This window comes from Phasianus colchicus, chromosome 8 (assembly GCF_987193195.1).
Source record: "Phasianus colchicus chromosome 8, bPhaCol1.hap1.1, whole genome shotgun sequence".
Lineage (NCBI taxonomy): Eukaryota > Metazoa > Chordata > Aves > Galliformes > Phasianidae > Phasianus > Phasianus colchicus.
In genome coordinates, this window is record NC_143443.1 from 32,159,387 (window position 1) to 32,176,591 (window position 17,205).

The following is a 17,205-nucleotide window of genomic DNA, read 5'->3' on the forward strand; positions in this document are numbered from 1 at the left end:
TTAAAATGAAAACACAAAAACCACACTAAATCCCAGACGCTGCATTCCCATGTGCTCTGAACTGCCTGGTTCACAGTCTTTCAAGGACAGTGACACTCTGCACTTAGAAGAGAAGTGTCATCCTTTCTACATGTTTTGCCTCATTGCATCAAAACTCCCCCTTGCCCTAAGAAAGCTCACATTTGGTTCTGTGCAGAATACCCAGGCAGGTAACATGCTGTCATTTCTTCATAGATTTTAAAAGAAAAATCTCTGTGTAACAGTTCTAGTCTCATCTCTTAAAAAAAAAAAAAAAAAAAAAAAAGAAAGAAAGAAAAAAAGAAAAAATATAATAATAACAGGGAACAGGGGGAGAGAGAGAAACATCAAAAGCAATTTTTCTTTTCCACATGCCAATGTGGTAAACCCTGATCCCTGATGTCAGGCTTTTTGTGGTGATGTGATTCAGATCCCTTCGGTATGGGGTGTTAGCTCTGCATTTAGTCTTCCTAGACTGCGACGAGGGACACCGATTACTCTGGTGATTCAAGCTAAAAGCTGTGGGAGAGGCATTAGAATACAGGAAACGTATAGGGGAATGCAATTTCAAAGTGGATGAAAAATGTGTGAGTGGATGAACATTCAGTTAGATAATTACGACTTAGGTTTAGTCCTGAATTTTCTTCATCTTTACTCCAGGGAGAGCCTAATGGCCAGACCTGAGTTTTAATGGCAACATTTGGGCAAAAAGTATGGCTATTATGTGAGCAAATGTAGCACTTTATCCCAGAGGAATGGATATCACCTTCAGTGTCAAAAGTAAGGAAGAATCAACTCAGCCATGTGAGCTATGAAAGTTTTGGGTGGTAAATCCTACAATGGTCCTCTCTGTGGGAAGAGAAGGAGATGGTGTCAGAGAGCACAAAGTGCACAGCCAGAGATGCGTGCCCAGCATTTTGTTTGTCATTTCCAGTCACCTCAGTGAAGTTAGCTCAGCTTCACACCAGCAGGAGCAGAGAATCAGGGCCATAGTTTATGCAAAATCAAGTATTTTAGACCAAAAGAGAGACGAAGCTAAATGAAACGGTGAGCGCCATTTTCATCATTAGATTAGTTTCTCACATTGCTGGTTCTTAGAACAACGAGAAGAGTGGTAATATTGACAGAATGCATAATATTGATGCACTGGGAGAAGAAAATATTCCACTTTCTGAAGAAAACAGCTTCAGGTAATCTGCGCCAGTTAACAGGTCCAGTTGGCTTTTGTCAAATGGGACAACAGGGATGGAATCATAACACGGCTTCGTGTTTGTATAAGAATGATATTTTTTTAATGTTCTGTGGTTTTTGGTTCAACATTTGTTGGACAGAACACTGTCCCTAATGCTACCATGTAAGACTCTTGCTCACGTTTACAGTGTGAAGGATGTGCAGAAGGTCCAAGGAGAAAGCCCAAGGTTGCCTCCTACCAGAAAGCTTTACCTCAAGAGTCAGTAAAGAACTCATGAAAAAGAGGAGAGATTTATATTCCAGCATTGGAACCAACATCTTCAACCTTTCATATGAATTCATCCTGCCAGGAAGAGCAGTCTCCAATGAAATTGAGTACTGAATTTCAAAAGGAGGCAGAAAAAGAAGCTGTATCTTGGCCTCCCAGATCTTATACACTTATCCAGAGGAGAGAATTATAGCTTGCTTCTCCTGTGCAGAACTCCAGTTGCACTACTTCCTCAATAAACCATAGAATAACCCATGTTGGAAGGGACCCATAAGGATCGTGGAGTCCAACTCCTGGCTCCACACAGGGCCACCCAAAAATCAGACCATATGACTGAGAGTATTGTCCAGATGCTGTCCAGATAAAAGTATCCCAAAATCATCATGGCACATGTAAACCCACTTTACATAAAAGTTGAATACGTCATTATTTTCATTCTTAGTTAAGAAAAAAAGCAGGAATAGAAAGCAGAGAACAAGATTTATTCTGTCTCCCTTCCATTTCAGTTCAGCAGATGAGCACATAGAGCACTATTATAACTGCTTGAAAAGCTTCCTGTGGCCCATTTTCTGGAAATTAACCCAAATTACCATTACTATGGTGTGTTTGAGAGTAACTAAAGGAGCAAAGCAAGGTGTAATGGACAAGCACTTGGCCTTGCCATCAGGTTGCAGTCTTCAGTCTTCTTCCAGGTTCCAACCTGGACAAAGGGGGACAGCGGCAAGAATCTCGCTTTTGCTGCCTTTGACATGGCTCTTGTATGGTTTTTACAGGGCTGGAGAAAGGATCTCCAAGTTTTCTGGACAAAGCCTCTGTCATGAGATATCTTGCACCACCTGAAGCCCTAAAAGGATCATCCAGATAGCTGCCCACACCACCTGCCTATGAGAAATGACCCCTGATTTTTAACATATTTTTAGCAGAGAGTAGTGGTGACAGAAATGTACAGGCAACACAACAACAAACTTCCAGAGGGATTTCCCTCATTATTTACCATCGTTCCTCGTATTCTTATTACTAGGAATGTGATCCCTCAAACAATCACAATCTGAATGTCCTGAAACTGAGCTGATGTACTGTACTTAATAGCCTGGTGACTCCTTGGATTAGACTGATAGAGCTGGTGATGAATAGGGTAAGAATAGTTAACAGCCATTCTTAAACAACTTTGAGTGTCATTAATTTTGTTATAGGACAGATTAATCTGAAATGTCAGGACTTGCTGTACTAGACCTAAAATTGTATTTTCAAACCAATTTTAACAGATTGTATTTCACTCTTGACACAAAATTCATTTGCTTGCCTTAGATTGCAGCTTTTATTGTAATTGCATCAAATTAAATCAGGGCATTAGATCCATAGAAAACTAAGGTGAAGTTAGAGGAAAATAGTTCTTTCCATTTTTCTTTTTAATACTTTTTTTTTTTTCATAGAACAAGTTCTAATGCTTGACCATAGAATAAAAAGAGCTTTTGATTACTATATGTCTATACACCTAGAATCTAGATAGACACAGGGAAATACCTATTTTGTATGTTGGAAATACATGAAAGAGAAGTCAATACAGTCAATATTTCTTTGGCTGGTGTCACAACCTATGCACTAGAGCCAGTTTACTTAAATCAGTTTCAAACATCCACTTAAAGAGAAGCTGGGGCTGCTAATTATGACCAAAAAAATTAGCAGAAGTGAACTCAGATCCCATGAAGGCAACAAACAGAAAGATTACCCCTTCTAAAACCTTTGAAATTGAGTTTACAGATGCGTTACAGGGCCTTTGAAAAAGAATAATTTCCCCTCACCCTCCAAGCAATACACTGCAGATAATAAATAGTTAGATCAATAATCTGCTCATAAGCAAACTCTGCAGAGAAATATGTTTGCGCAGAAACATTTCTTGAATAATTTTGAATTATGAATAAATTCGTGGAAGTACAAGTCAGTTCACAGATAATTCATGAACTGAAATAAGGGTGAAATTTGTCGAATAAATTATTCACCACAAATAGTTCCTAAGCTCTCCAAAGGACTATCACACTTCATTTATCTCTTGCCTTAGGGATAGACAAAAATACTCAGAAAAAATTATTACGAACCTGAATTTTTCCCTAAAAAATTCAGATGGGAACATCTCCTTCCACAGTATTTTTAAAGGTAAGAAGTTGTTTAACAGCAGCCCTTCACAAAAACCTGATTTTATGTCGGAGGCCTCTGATTTTATCTCAGCATCAGATATAATATGTTGCAGAAAGGGTAGCTGCAATTCCAGTTTCCCAGGGGCTTACAGCCAGAAGATCTGTTCTGTTATGAGATTTTCAGACCATGAAATGAAAAAATCGGCATTTTTTGGTGTTTAGTCAAAATTCAGCTCTTATTTCTGTTCTGCTTCCAAAAGGCAGTGGTGAATGTCTCAAACCTGCGAAGCCTGAGCATTCAAATGTATTTACATTGCAGTGTTGGCCTGTGAAATTGCTTAGAAAGTTTATCTGATGGATGTCAACAGAAGAAAACCAGTCAGCTCTGGGTGCAAGGAGGCCAGAAAATATCACAGAAATGTCATTAAAGTGGCATCAGCTGCTATAATTTCTAGCATCAGTAATAAAAATGGTCTCTGAAGGAGTCCAGCAGAAATGTCTAACATTGAACCAAGTCATCAACACTTTTGTCTGCTAAAAAATAAGGAAGAGTAAAAATACTTAAGGAAAAAAGGATTTTCTGGACAAGAAGGAATAGTGGCTCTATGCAAGGCAGGCAGATATTGGAATGCTGGTGTATCTGGTACATGTATGTTGCTATGTACAAAGCTTGTAGAGACATGAGGTATTCAGGATTCTGCTTGGATGAGTAGAAATGAATCCTGGCAGCACAGGGTGGCTCATTGCTCAGCAGTGTTTCATGTAGAAGGCTGGGGAAGGAAGAACACATAGGAGCGCGTGCTCTTCTGACTTCCAGCCAGCATCCATGGATCCCAACAACAAAGCGTAGACATCGTGAAATTCAGAGAGGGAGTAATGAAACAGAAGTGAACAAAGTCACTCTTAACAGTGCTAAGGATAGGTTCCAAATCCAAAGGAGGTTATATGAAAGACAAACCAAACTGAAACTCACAGAAACCCAAACACATGAACCAGAACTTGCACCTGGGATAATTCTGTGGGCCTTTTCTCTTACACTCCCATGGAAAGAAGATGCAGATCAATCTGTAGAGACAGAAAAGTTTTGTACTGTGCATAGATACAACATTAAATTACGTCAACTCCAATCTACAGCTTTTCCAAACGCCACCACGTCAGGGGTCCTTGAAAGACTCCAGCAGCATTCTCCAAGGGAAGAAGTAGGAAGGCATTTAACAGTGCGCTGGGCTCTCCTTGCTTCATCAAACAAAAAATAAATTAGACGGGTCAAACATTGTAGATCTAATCTCACTGTGAACCAAAAACATAGGAGCTCTCCTGCCACCAGAACAATGGAGCCTGCCGTGACCCCACCATGAACTGGAGCTCACCAGCAGGTGCAGTCTGCAAGGACTCAATGTCGCATTCAAGTTTATTCTTTGTACGCTCCTGAGAATGGCAGGATTGTGTTTTGAATCCAATACCCCAGGGCTTTCACTTGCTTTCTCACAATTACCTGTACAAGACGACGGGGAAGGGAGGGGGTGGGTTGGTGGAAAGAGAGAATTCTTCTGTGGCATAGCAGGAACGGTCAAGGGCAGTTCAGATTAAAACCATGATTGGCACAGGCTGCAGAGACGCTAAGCCAACGGAATAAAAAATAGAAGCATCCTGTTTAATAGAAACAAATTGCTCTCCACTTCTCAGTGACACAGATAGTGGGCCATTTGTACCTGCTGCCCTTTGTTGGGAACAACGGCAAGGAAACGCACTCGTCTCAAGCGGGGTAAAATTCTTTCTGTTGTATTTGGCTATCTCAGCCCGCAGAACAAGCACAGCAGTTAAGTAGTTGAGCTTCCTTGTACATTTGTTTGATTAAAGGTCTGTAACGCTGGCTCAGGTGGAAACAGCTCAGCTGCACGGAACTGCAATGAATGGAGGGTTTGTTAGGGAGCAGCCAGCGAGACACCGCCGAGCTGCTCTCCAAATCGGCCCCGAACAGGAGCTTGTTGTTTGGCTTGTTCCCTTCAGCATGGAAGCACAAAACTGTACATTTTCAATTACATGTGATGAGATCTGGGCTGGTTCACATGTGTATATTGAGGAAAATGCTAAAAATGAAGGCAAGCTCTTTTGCACATTGGCCCACGAAAACAAATATCCTTCAGATGTCCCTGAGTGCTCCAGTTAACACTGGCATTTCTAAAGGTCACAGTGGAGTGTGGTGGAGCATATTTATGAACTGACCAAATCGCAGGTTTTAATTTTGATCATAAATGGTCTGGTGAAAATCCAACCACCTGTGTAGCGGGTAGTAGAAAAAAAACCCAGCCTTTAATTGTGTTATTTACAGATCATACAGCGGCGCAGTGATGAGTGGCAGATCTCCCACGCTACGATCCTGCTGGGGCAGTTCCCATCTCCTGCAGTTGGCCGTGCTCCATAAGCTCCCTAAGGCAAAGCGTGTGGTTGGGGTGAACTCAGGAGTAGTTCTGGCACTACAGTGACCACGCGAGTGGACATACAGGTACCTCACTGATGCTCCTTCCCTCCACTTCTCCGTGTGGATGGACCAGTGTGGATAAGCTCAGCTGTTGTGCAGGTGTAGATGTACGTGGATGGGATGAACAGATTACCTCCACTTAGAAACTGCATTAATTGTACTGACACAAGTGTTAAAATGCCTTTGCTCCTAAAAATTTGACATCATGGTAACCACTGTTATAATCAAAGCAGCTTCAACTAGTTAATTTTAAGGGACTCCAGCTGTAACTGAAGAAAGTTGATCTCTTGTACCTTTCACCAAAAATCAAACGAGTTCCTGGGAAATGGTTTTAGCAAAAATTTATGTTGTGAAAGGAATGCAAGCTTTAAACCTAAAGACTACACATTTGAACATGAACACATAACTGTTCTCCATGCTTTCAGGTTTGAGAATATATTTATTCCATTGCCTGTTAGCATCACTATGTATTTGCTGGGCATGATCTTTAGATAATGGAAAATAGTAGCCTTCGAACTCATCGTTGCTAAGGATTTGCCCTGACATCTCTTAATCTGTGGAGAAAGACATTTTAAATGTGAAATGTGAGTGAGGAGAATGCATCCTGCCCAAGTAAGCGAAATATAGTGAGTAACAACTGAGAGTCATCCTTTTTTATGACTGGAATTTCAGGCAACGGGACTCTTTCTGTGTTTATGGCTGAGCATGTCTGTAAGAATTTGGTTTTTGGGAAAATGCAAAGCTTCTTAGCTGAGCCACAAACGCCCACATTTGAAACCTGCTTTGCAGAGGAGTCTTCCTGCATTTTGCCTTCACATTGAGGATATTTCTGATATTCAGAACTAAAAGAAGCTCATCTCTATTTTGTATTTCAAAAATTAAGCAACGTTTAACACTTAATCTTCCAAAGCAGAGCTACAGTGTAGCAAAGAGCCAAAAGGAGAGATATTTATTCATTATGGAAAATGAGGAAAGATCTTTGGTATGCCTGATGTATGGTAACTGTTGAGTCACGGCCTGAACCACTGATTGATCACCTGGGGAAAGGACCCAGTCAGCCCTGGGAACACAGGTGAAGGCAATTCAGCTGTGTGACCAGAAGGGATGGAGCCTGGCTGCACCTCTCAGACCTCATTTAAGGGCTGACTGCCACTGGGGAAAGTTCACCTGTTGGGGATTCCTCCCTTGTGGAGTTTTCCTTACAAGTCTAGATCTTCGGAGTTGGGTGAGCGCTTTTCCTTTATAACCCCCATTCTATTCGCACTTGTCCCTTTGCTGTTATGCTCCTGTATTGCCCTTCCACTGCACAGATTTTTCTGATTGTAACACTTCAAAATAAGATTTTTCTTTTTTTTTTTCCTGATTGAAAATAATTTTGAGTTATGTTGGAAATAACAGGAAACAGACTGGAAAGAAGCATCTCCAGGACTAGTGTGACTTCACTCATCCTATCCAATGACTAATCGAAATCTGTGGAAGTTAATGATTCTCTTTCAGTTGATCCTGATAGACCCAGGCTGGTCCCACGTGGCATCACCTGCACCCCAACCTCTACAAATGCATCTTTCTGGTCATAAAAATGCATCTGAAAGCTTACAAGGTCTTCAACCCTAGGTTTTCTTTGTTGAGACATCTGATTAATGTGTTCTTATTCTTTTGATTCTACAGGCTGAAACTGGGTGAAAGCCAAGATAGGAACTTAAGCTGGGGTTGCTGTCACTATCTTGCCCCTGTCTTCATCACTGGAGAAAAAGCAATGAGGAAAATCCACGGCTGCAGCCAGTGATGGTCAGCTGCTCTGGAATGTGAGTGAACTGCAGTGGATGGACAAGAGTCTCAAATACATAGCTAAGGGTGGGCATGAACCCAAAGTACCTGAGCTGTACGAAATCTCTGTATTGCAGATACAAACACAAGAAGGTTTCTCTAAGAGTTCTCTTTGATGTTTGCTTACTGACTTTTATTTAAATAAAGGTGGTTTTCTTTTGCAGCAGTGCCTGGAATTTATGATTGACTGAAACTCAGAAATGAGTTTGTAAGTAAACCTATTCATTGGTTTTACTTCACAAAAAAATCAAATAGAATTTTTTTAATTGTATTCAAGTAAATGTGGCATGATGTGCTAACATACACTAACACACATTGAAGAGCAATATTGAACTGACTGGAGAAGGTTGAATTTATAGAAAAATGCCACTTTTCATTGGTAAAGAGGATATACCAGCAGATTGAAAGATGGAAGAGCCATGGGAATGGGATGTGTTCCAACAGATGGGTACCTTGGTGCTCTGGTCCTGGAGCTGCACCCCTTGGTGTTAGCTGAGTTGCTCAGAGCCATGTCTGATATTTTGAGGGAGCACCTGTAAGACTCTCACCTCTTTCCTTTCCCTCTTTATTTTCCTCTCTCCGCTTGTTAATGTTCTTCTTCATAAACTGTTTAAAGGTGTGTTAGCAGGAAGACTCTTTGCAGCTGGTGTCCTGTGTCCCTGCCTGTGTGCTTCTCAGACTCAGCTGGAAAATGCCACGTGGACCACTAACTCTTTGACAGTTCTTATTTTCTCGGGATGTAAGCCATAAAAATATACACCAGGAAGAGAAAGGGAGCGGTGGAGTGTTTCAGTTACGCTGTGTATCTGCATGAAGATCGTGTCACAGGGGAAGAGTGGAAGACCGGAGAGGAATGCCTGGAAAGCATGATGGCATCACCAACCCACGCAAAAGGAAAATGTGGATGCTCCATCCCTGCAGGCATTCAAGGCCAGGCTGGATGTGGCTCTGGGCAGCCTGGTCTGGTGGTTAGCAACCCTGCACGTAGCAGGGGTTTGAAACTAGATGATCATTGTGGCCCTTTTCAATCCAGGCCATTCTATGATTCCATGAACAACTATCATACACCCATGCTTACAATCAATGTGCATTTTGAGCTGTATTCATGTTTATAGAAATTGATTGAAGGCCTCATATCAACACCACAGCTAATTTCCATCGGAATACGATGTTTCCTTAATTAAGCAAGGCACGCAGCTGATGGCCATTTGGTTTAACTTAGAAATGGCTAATTAGTTATCAAATCCCTTAATAGTTCATGCTGAAGATTCTGTCATTACTTGTTGCTCCTCTCAATCTTTATTATGACAAACCCTTTAAAAATGCCTCAGCAGAAAAAAACCACTGTGCCCATTAATCCTTTCAAGGAAAGAACGCCAGTACCAGATTAAGTCAAACTGGCATCTGAAGCTATTCTTTTCTTTATGTCACATGGTAAGTGGTCGGTAATCCACGTCTTAATCTCCTTGTTGCACAGCTTGGTTTATCGTAACTGATACTCCTGTGACTGCTGCAGACCCCTATTGTGTTACCTGCAGCGCTCAGCTCTTCTTCCTGTTTTTTTTTCCCCAGGAATGTCTGATAAAGGCACCCTTGAAGTTGACCATAGTCTCCTGAGAAACTGCTTTTCAGAGAAAATGTGACTACTTTAAAGATGCGCTTGTGTTACTTTTGGCTTTTCCCCTGAGCAAAGGCTCAACCAATATTTCTGCTTTCTGACAACACGTGAATTTAACTGCAGCTTACAGAAAACCTCCTTTAAATCCCCTATTCTAGTTCGATGTATTTCTTTTTTTTCTGAGCTGTAATTGTACCTCCTGTCAATGCTTGAACACCAGGAAAAAAAAAAAAGTGAAATTTCCTTTGACCCCTATATATAAAGTATAAATATGGATGACTTCTCCACGTAGAAATGAGAAGAGATATAACTTTTTAGGTCCCCAAAATTAAGTGTTTCATAAACCCTTTAGAATTGGGACACTGGAAAGTTGGTATTCTCTAAATCTTAAGCCTTTGGGAAAAAAAGAGATGTACTGAGCTCCAGATTTCAGAGCTCGGAAAGGTTTTTACAGAAACTCAACATCTTGATTTGTGTTCAACTACTTTATAGTTCACATATTCCTTGTTTGAACTTTGCTGGGTGCAGTAATTTTATTCGTGCTCAGGCTGGATTGGTTCTGCTTATTCAGACCTCGTTAATTATAAGAAACTGGACTCAAGCTCACATATCTCATTCACCCATCCTGCCCTCAGGGCAGTCAAATTATCTGGCATTTAATGAGGAGTTTTAGATTTTGCAACTTATCAGAAGTGGGACCTGAAAGTGCTCACTGGTGAATTCAGCACAGAGGGGCTTCTCTGGGGCTTGCTTCAAAACAGACAGCAGAGCATCCTGATATGCGTAAAGCGAGTCAAAAAGGCCGTGCACTTGGAGCAAAGGGGCTTTTTGTGCTTTGAGAATCTTGCCTCTGCCACTTTAACGTGTGTGAGAACTTTGTGTATCTGCCCAGACTTTTGTGTATTTAATTACTCAGCTTCTGGATAACTGACAGCATCAATATTTTGTATCCCCAGACTCCAGGCTGAAGGGGGCTTCATTGGAGGGCGCTTCCAGCAATAACACAGTACCATTGTCAGCAGAGGTTATTTGATATCTATCAGTGTTAGCACGGGGACAGAACTAAATGAAGGCCATAGCAATCTCAAATACATATCAAAGTCTCTTTGAGGTGCATGTGACATGTCTATTAAACATATCAATGCTGCAGCATAGACCTCGATATAACATTCATTCCCCAATATTAGCCCTTGAGTGTGGTACTTGTGGCAGTTGGCTCAGTGTCTATCTTCGTAGACCCCCTTGAGGACAGGTGCCTTGGTTAAACACCAACCACCTTTCCCACTGAGTCCACAGCGATTGCCAACTGCTTATCTTCACGTAGACAGATTGAAAACATTCAGACTCTTTTCTTGAGCAAATGGAGAGGGTGTAGAACATACATGCCCAACCTGCTAGTTTTATGTCCTTGTTGGTTTCTTTTTTTCTGTTTTATTAAATATATATATATAAAGGTTTTATTACACATACACATTAACTATATTATATATTTTACATGTAGCCAAAGACAGTTTCTAATCACTCAATGTGATGGAGCCGATAAGTTGGACACCCATGGTTTAGGATAATCACCATCCATCCTATAGTGTTTGATCCCCACAGAGAGGTGCAAAACATCCCCTCCTTGGATGCTATTTCTGTATCATTCCCTCCATTTTCTCTTAAATAACCTTAACCTGAGGAGCAGAAGAATGAATGTCAGAGGACTCTTTAGTTCTCCACCACACCTTTCAGAGAAATAGTCCTGCTATTTTTGTATCTAGCAGGTCCATAAGGAATAGAGATGCAAAACAAAAACAGAATAATTGGTGTGGTATTTTAAAAAAGTGTGAAGTGTGAGGCACAATATTCTGCCATAATACACATGACCACGCTATGGGGACACTGATGCTCTGCCCACATAAGCCAGTGCAGAATTCAGTGCAGCCTTTCACATGTTATCATAGCTGGGCAGTTGAGCAGACATTAATAAATTCCTATGTTTATAAAAGATTTTTTAATTGTAAAGCAGCACCTCCGGGCTGAATACAAGCCTGAAGCCCAGTTGCAATGCATCCAGTACAATCCCACTGTAAAAGACTGCTTTTCTATACTCGTGTGTATCTGTACCTAACGGTGCTTTATTTTTAATTCCAGAAGAGCAGCAGATGAGTTTCACCTCAGCTCTCTGCTAAGAAGAAGATTGCCATCTATAGATAACTATCCCCAACTGCACTTCTTGCATTGGTGGGGGAGATGGTGCTGTGCCTGCCAGGGGATGCAGAGCTGTATGAGAATGGGCTGTGGCTTTGTGTCAGCAAATTCTAACACTGTATGGAGGTGGACCTGCACAACTGGCAGTTTAAAAGTGGGCGTTATTGAAAACCTTCTCCCTTTAGTGATAGTAATGAAAACTACAGGCAATAATTGATCTAAATCCATGCACATTTCAAGTAACCTGCAAGAACACTCTTAGATTACTTTCCATTAATTATACAACAACAAAACAAATTAAAACAAATAAACAAACAAAACTAAACCAACCCAAACTAGACCATCTGTGGTACTTGTTGGCCATTTCTAACATAGAGAGCAAAAAGCCAAATGTTAAGAATGTCATGGGGCCTTACATGATATGCAGCTTTAATTCTAGACAGAAATAGCAGTGCACCATGGATATATAGCGTGTGCTCCACGTGTAGGATGAGCACTTGATGCCGAGCTTTCTGGACATATCTGGCAATTTTCAGAATCCTTGTCAGTGGAACATGAGGAAACCTACCCTATGGAAAGAGAGCTCTACAAAGCCTGTAGAAAAAGGCCATTTGTAAAAGGGCATTCAAACAGCACGGCTTTATTTTTAAAAGCTGCTATTGCAAGAATCAAGTATTCTTTTACTTGAATATGCAGACGTTTGGCAGCAATATGTAGAATTTGTGAACTGATCCATCCTGAATACAAATCAAATTACACTGGTCTTGTCAACCTGCCACATCTTTCACCTTTTCCCTGGTCGCCTTTTCTTGCTACATTTCATTTATCTCTGCTTGCAGTTTGATGAAGTGAATGGCAAAGAGTCATCTCCAGTTCATCTGAAGATAAAACCCATTAAGCTGTTGTATTCACATTTAATTAATGTTTTCCAACTCTCATTTCCTATTTGCCTCCTGAAAATCTTGCCTAAAGTGCTTATTTGCCAAATAAAATAACTCAGGTAGGGTATATCTGATCCCAATGTTTCCCAGAAGATGACTGGATAAGATAACTCTAAGGAGTTGATCATTTTTATTATTTGTGGACAGCCTTTCTAGCTGAGCTCATTCACTGCAGACAGACTCTCATCCCTGAGGGATGCATGGTGTAAACTGAGCCGTGCCTTTTATTTCTCAAGCGTTGCCCGATACCGATACGATTGCGCTTTTATCTTTATTAATTCAGACAGGGGCTGGGCACTGGGATAAATGTGGTGCTCAAATGAAAACGGCCATTCCTGCAGATCAGCCTGCACTTCCCAACGCACTGCAGACATTAACCCAGGCAAGATGCACGGTATCAGCTCTGACGCTGGGAAAGAGCAGTTTTCATTTTATAACAGGTCCCTGCACGGGATGCAGATGTTGCCCTGTGCCCAGCCATCCTCAGGCATTGCCCACCTCTCTGCAGGTGCCAGGCTTTGTGCCGAGCAGACCGAGAGGCATCGCCTGGCTGCGGACAAGGCAGGGCATTGAAGCACAGTGTGGGTGAGCAGGGAGCCAGCCGCAGCCGCAATCTCAGTCTGCAATCTGAGGATGGCTGAGATGAAAGGAAAAACGAGCCTGGATCTCGTGCTGCAATCTTCATCCCAAACCGGTGCAGGGGTGACCCGAGCTTAGGGATGTTGCTGGCTTTATGTCCGTAGCAGCATCCCTGCTGGGTGCTCACTGCCTTAGTGATCAACTATTTTCCTGACTTTATGGCTGAACCAATTGCTCATAACTAAATATTGCCAAGTAAGAGTCTGAAATCCGTCTTCTATGAAATAACCCTCAGCCCTTTCTCTTTAGAGTTAGGAATACTGATACTTTGGGCAGGAGCAAGTGATAAAGATTAGAATGAAGCTGAGTATACGGCTGAATACTGTGAGTAACCTGCAGGGATTTCCTTCTCCTCAAACTTCCTTCCCTAGCGATCACAGGTGTTTATAGTCTTGATAACACATGTTGGATTTTAATGTGAACACTTGCTACGGAGCTTTTTCACAGCATTAATTTTATCACTTAACCTTTGTGAAGTGGAATCGCAGTGTGTCGCTGCTTGTCCATATTTGTTCAAACTCCATTAAACAAGAAAAACTGCCTTTTAAAAACCTATTTAAACACCGGGTAAATTATTTGGCCTTTAACTTAACATTACTTATGTAAATCTAATTAAAAAACTTAATAAGACATCCATTCTGCAAAATATTTTCAGGGTGAGGGTTGCAGCACGGAGTTTTGACCTCGGTGCTAAACGCTACACTGTGTGCTGACTCCTTTCCTTCCCACGCAGAGGGGATCAGCTCACATTCAGCCAGGTTTCTGTACCTCTCACAATTGACAGCCTGGCTTATTAGTCATCAGAGGGGAAAAAAAAAATAACATCTTTATCATTATTTTTGCAATTAAATATTCATTTCTTGGATGCGTTCCGTTGCAGCACAGCTTCCACGGGCTTCTCAACTCAATGAGTTGAAGTGACGTGTGTGAAATCCCATTAAAACTGGTGATTAGCTGGATGTCTTGCAGCTCACTACGGAGTGCTACTTAGCATGCCTGGGGAAGCAGCTTCCCTTTCTCAGAGGAACCAACCCACCATCCCTCTGTCTCCTGGCAATGGAATGGAGCAGATTTTAACCACTTGTCGTGCACAACACCGTGCAACACAGCAACGCAGCACCTCAGTGAGCTTACAGGCAGTTAATTGAGCGTGGTAATCAAGGCCTGCCAACAGCTCCATCCTTGCCCTCCTCCCATGTCCTGCATCCTGCTGCCGTTCCCAGCCCAGCCTTGGGCATGCCGAGCAGTGAGCTTCTGTTGGGGCTCCAGAATCAACACAGAATTACTGAGAGCTCCACGCGGTGCCGCGAGGTCAGCGCAGATGAAGGGATCAGTCAGGATTTCATAAAGTATTTATTTAGCTGACAAAGGAATTCCCAACCTCCCTTTCATGTACGTTAGAGCTGATGCTAAGTTTCCGAGACAAGGCTCCGATTGTGGCTGTCACCAAACAATGACATATTTCTTTTCTTCTCTTAAATTCTCTGTATCATTCTATATAAGAGGGCAATTTGTCTGTCATGCAGCTAAAACAGGGCCCGCTCACTGCCCTCATTAAACTGACAGCACAGTTATTAGCAGTAAACGAAGCCAACAGGCAATGAATTTAGCCACTGTTTTATGGCGAGCACCAGCGAGATTTTTTCAGTAATTAATTTGATAAATATATTAATTATGAATTGAGTTGACAGTACAATCAGATTGTCAGCCTTCCAGACAGGCTCTTGTGATAAGTAGCTTTGTGATGAAGTGGTCGGATTTCAGTACCTGTCATCCTCCGGTGTCAGTCTCTTATCACTGTCCCAGCCATTCACTCTGTAATTTCCTGTGTGTTGTAATTAAATGGTGGCTTTCTGATTGGAAGTGACTCCTCAAACTTAATCTCTCATTCTCTCAGAATATATTGTTTAAAAAAAAAAAAAAAAAAAAGCCCCTTTGTCCCTTTGTTTCAGTGGCTTTTAATGTTAGAAATGGAGCGTTTTATTTCATGTGTGCTTATTGCCCTGTGTTCAGGGCATGGTTGTGATGGCTCCAATCCAGGGAACAGTGGTACAGTGGTACAAGAGACAGCCCTGGAAGGACTTTGGGAAGGGTCACTGCCCATAGTTCTTGCCAGCTTTATTTTTGTGCTTTATGAAATAATTAATTAGGAACTGGGCCTGAGGTCGTCTGGCATGGGAGATGCACGTCAAGATAAGATGTTTCAAAAATACCTCCTTCAAAATTTAATAGGGGAATGGAGTTTGGAATTGCAAATTCAAGCGAGGTAGGAAGAAGTCCTCCAGAAGAAAACAAAAGCTATCAAGATGCAATGACTTTTTAAGTTCCCTTTTAAGCCTGCCAGAAAAAGGCCTTTCTTAAAATTTACCAAACATTGCAAGTGAATGTCTGCATCCAGCTGCACCCAGGAGAAGGGGAGATGAGTATTCCTGAGGTTAGGGTCCTGGTCAGAGAACTGGTGTCACACTGATTCTTGATCTTGAGCAAGTCACTATGACCCAACCTGGCCAAAATTTCTAGGCGTGCTTAATTTTAAGTACACGTGTCACAAGATTTCTCCAGGGCAGCTTCTGAATGCAAATTCTGTTGGACTAGATGACCTTAGGTGTCTTTTCCATCCATAGTGATTCTATGATTTTATACCGCCAAGTTTTTTTTAATCAGTGCCCCATTATTGACAGCAAAGGGCAGAGCATCACACGTGAGTCCAGCCATTTCACCAATACACACACACATATGGATGGAAATATCCACTGCTCGCCCCAGCTCTGGCCACCGTTGCATTTTAGCCTTTGATTTCAAGGTCACTTTTAATAAGTTTAAGTCCTAATGTTACACTAAGAGACTCTAGACTGCAGGAGAAAGGGAAAAGAACATCAGAATCTCACTCCAGCAGTCAACATAAAGACCAAAAAAGGCCATCCAGCACTGAAAGATGGCCCAGCTGCAGGGCTGCCAGGGCTGGCATTGTGCAGTACAGCCCGAAGCCCTGCAATGAAGCATTAAGAGCAGTCGTTTTGAACTTCTCAACAGGGACAGTCTTTATGGATTATTTAAGCATAAAAATACACGGCTTTCTGGAAGAGAACCGTTTTAGCCTTCAGGGACTCATCCTAACTATTGTATTGCTGGAGGATCTATAATTGAGCATGCTAATACTGATATGCTATTGTTTGAGATAAATCTCACCAGGCGTGAGCCCATAATGCAAACGATGCCTTAAAAAGATCAATTTAAAGACTCTCTTGTATCATTTTACTGATTTGCAGATGCATCCGCACTACAACACAAAGCAAGCAGCAACTGCATGCTGGTGATGAGGCCCCAGCTCTCTTTTAAAGCTGTTTCAAATGGGGCAAGGTATTTTTTTTAAGTTTCTTAATAAAACATCCGCGTATAAATCTGACAATCTTAAAAGTGATTACAGCATACTAAAAAAAAATCCGACTTGTTAATGTTAATTAAAGTGGTTTTAATTGTCTTTTAGAATCAGTAGGAGTCTATATTCTGTTGCTTTCTGTAAGTCAGGTATTGTTTCCATATATATGCAAATCTGCTATAATGGCATTGAAATTTCTCAATAGGCTTTGAATATGCTTTTTATTGAATGTGTTTGGAGCTCATGGCCATTGCTTGTGGTTTCTCTCACGCAGCATAATGCAGTATATTCAATAAAAATATATGTGAAAGTGCAAAATTCACATAGAAAAAAAATCATAGAATCACCAAGTTGGAAAAGACCTCCAGGATCATCCAGTTCAACTGCTCACCTACCACCAATATTGCCAACTAAACCGTGTCCCTCAGTACAACATTTAAAGGTTGAAAAGGACCTTAAAGATCATCAGGCTTCAACCCCCTTCCATGGGTTGGATGCCTCCCACCAGCTCAGG

At 41.5% G+C, this 17,205-nt stretch overlaps 1 long non-coding RNA gene across 1 annotated transcript; it reads left to right on the forward strand.

Moving 5' to 3' along the window:
• Positions 1-7,266: 7,266 nt before the first annotated feature.
• LOC149917123 (uncharacterized) lies at positions 7,267-8,974 on the forward strand. The gene is made up of 4 exons (XR_016468594.1): positions 7,267-7,319; positions 7,763-7,899; positions 8,086-8,129; positions 8,538-8,974. It is a non-coding gene; the product is annotated as an uncharacterized LOC149917123 (long non-coding RNA).
• The last annotated feature ends 8,231 nt before the right edge of the window (positions 8,975-17,205 follow it).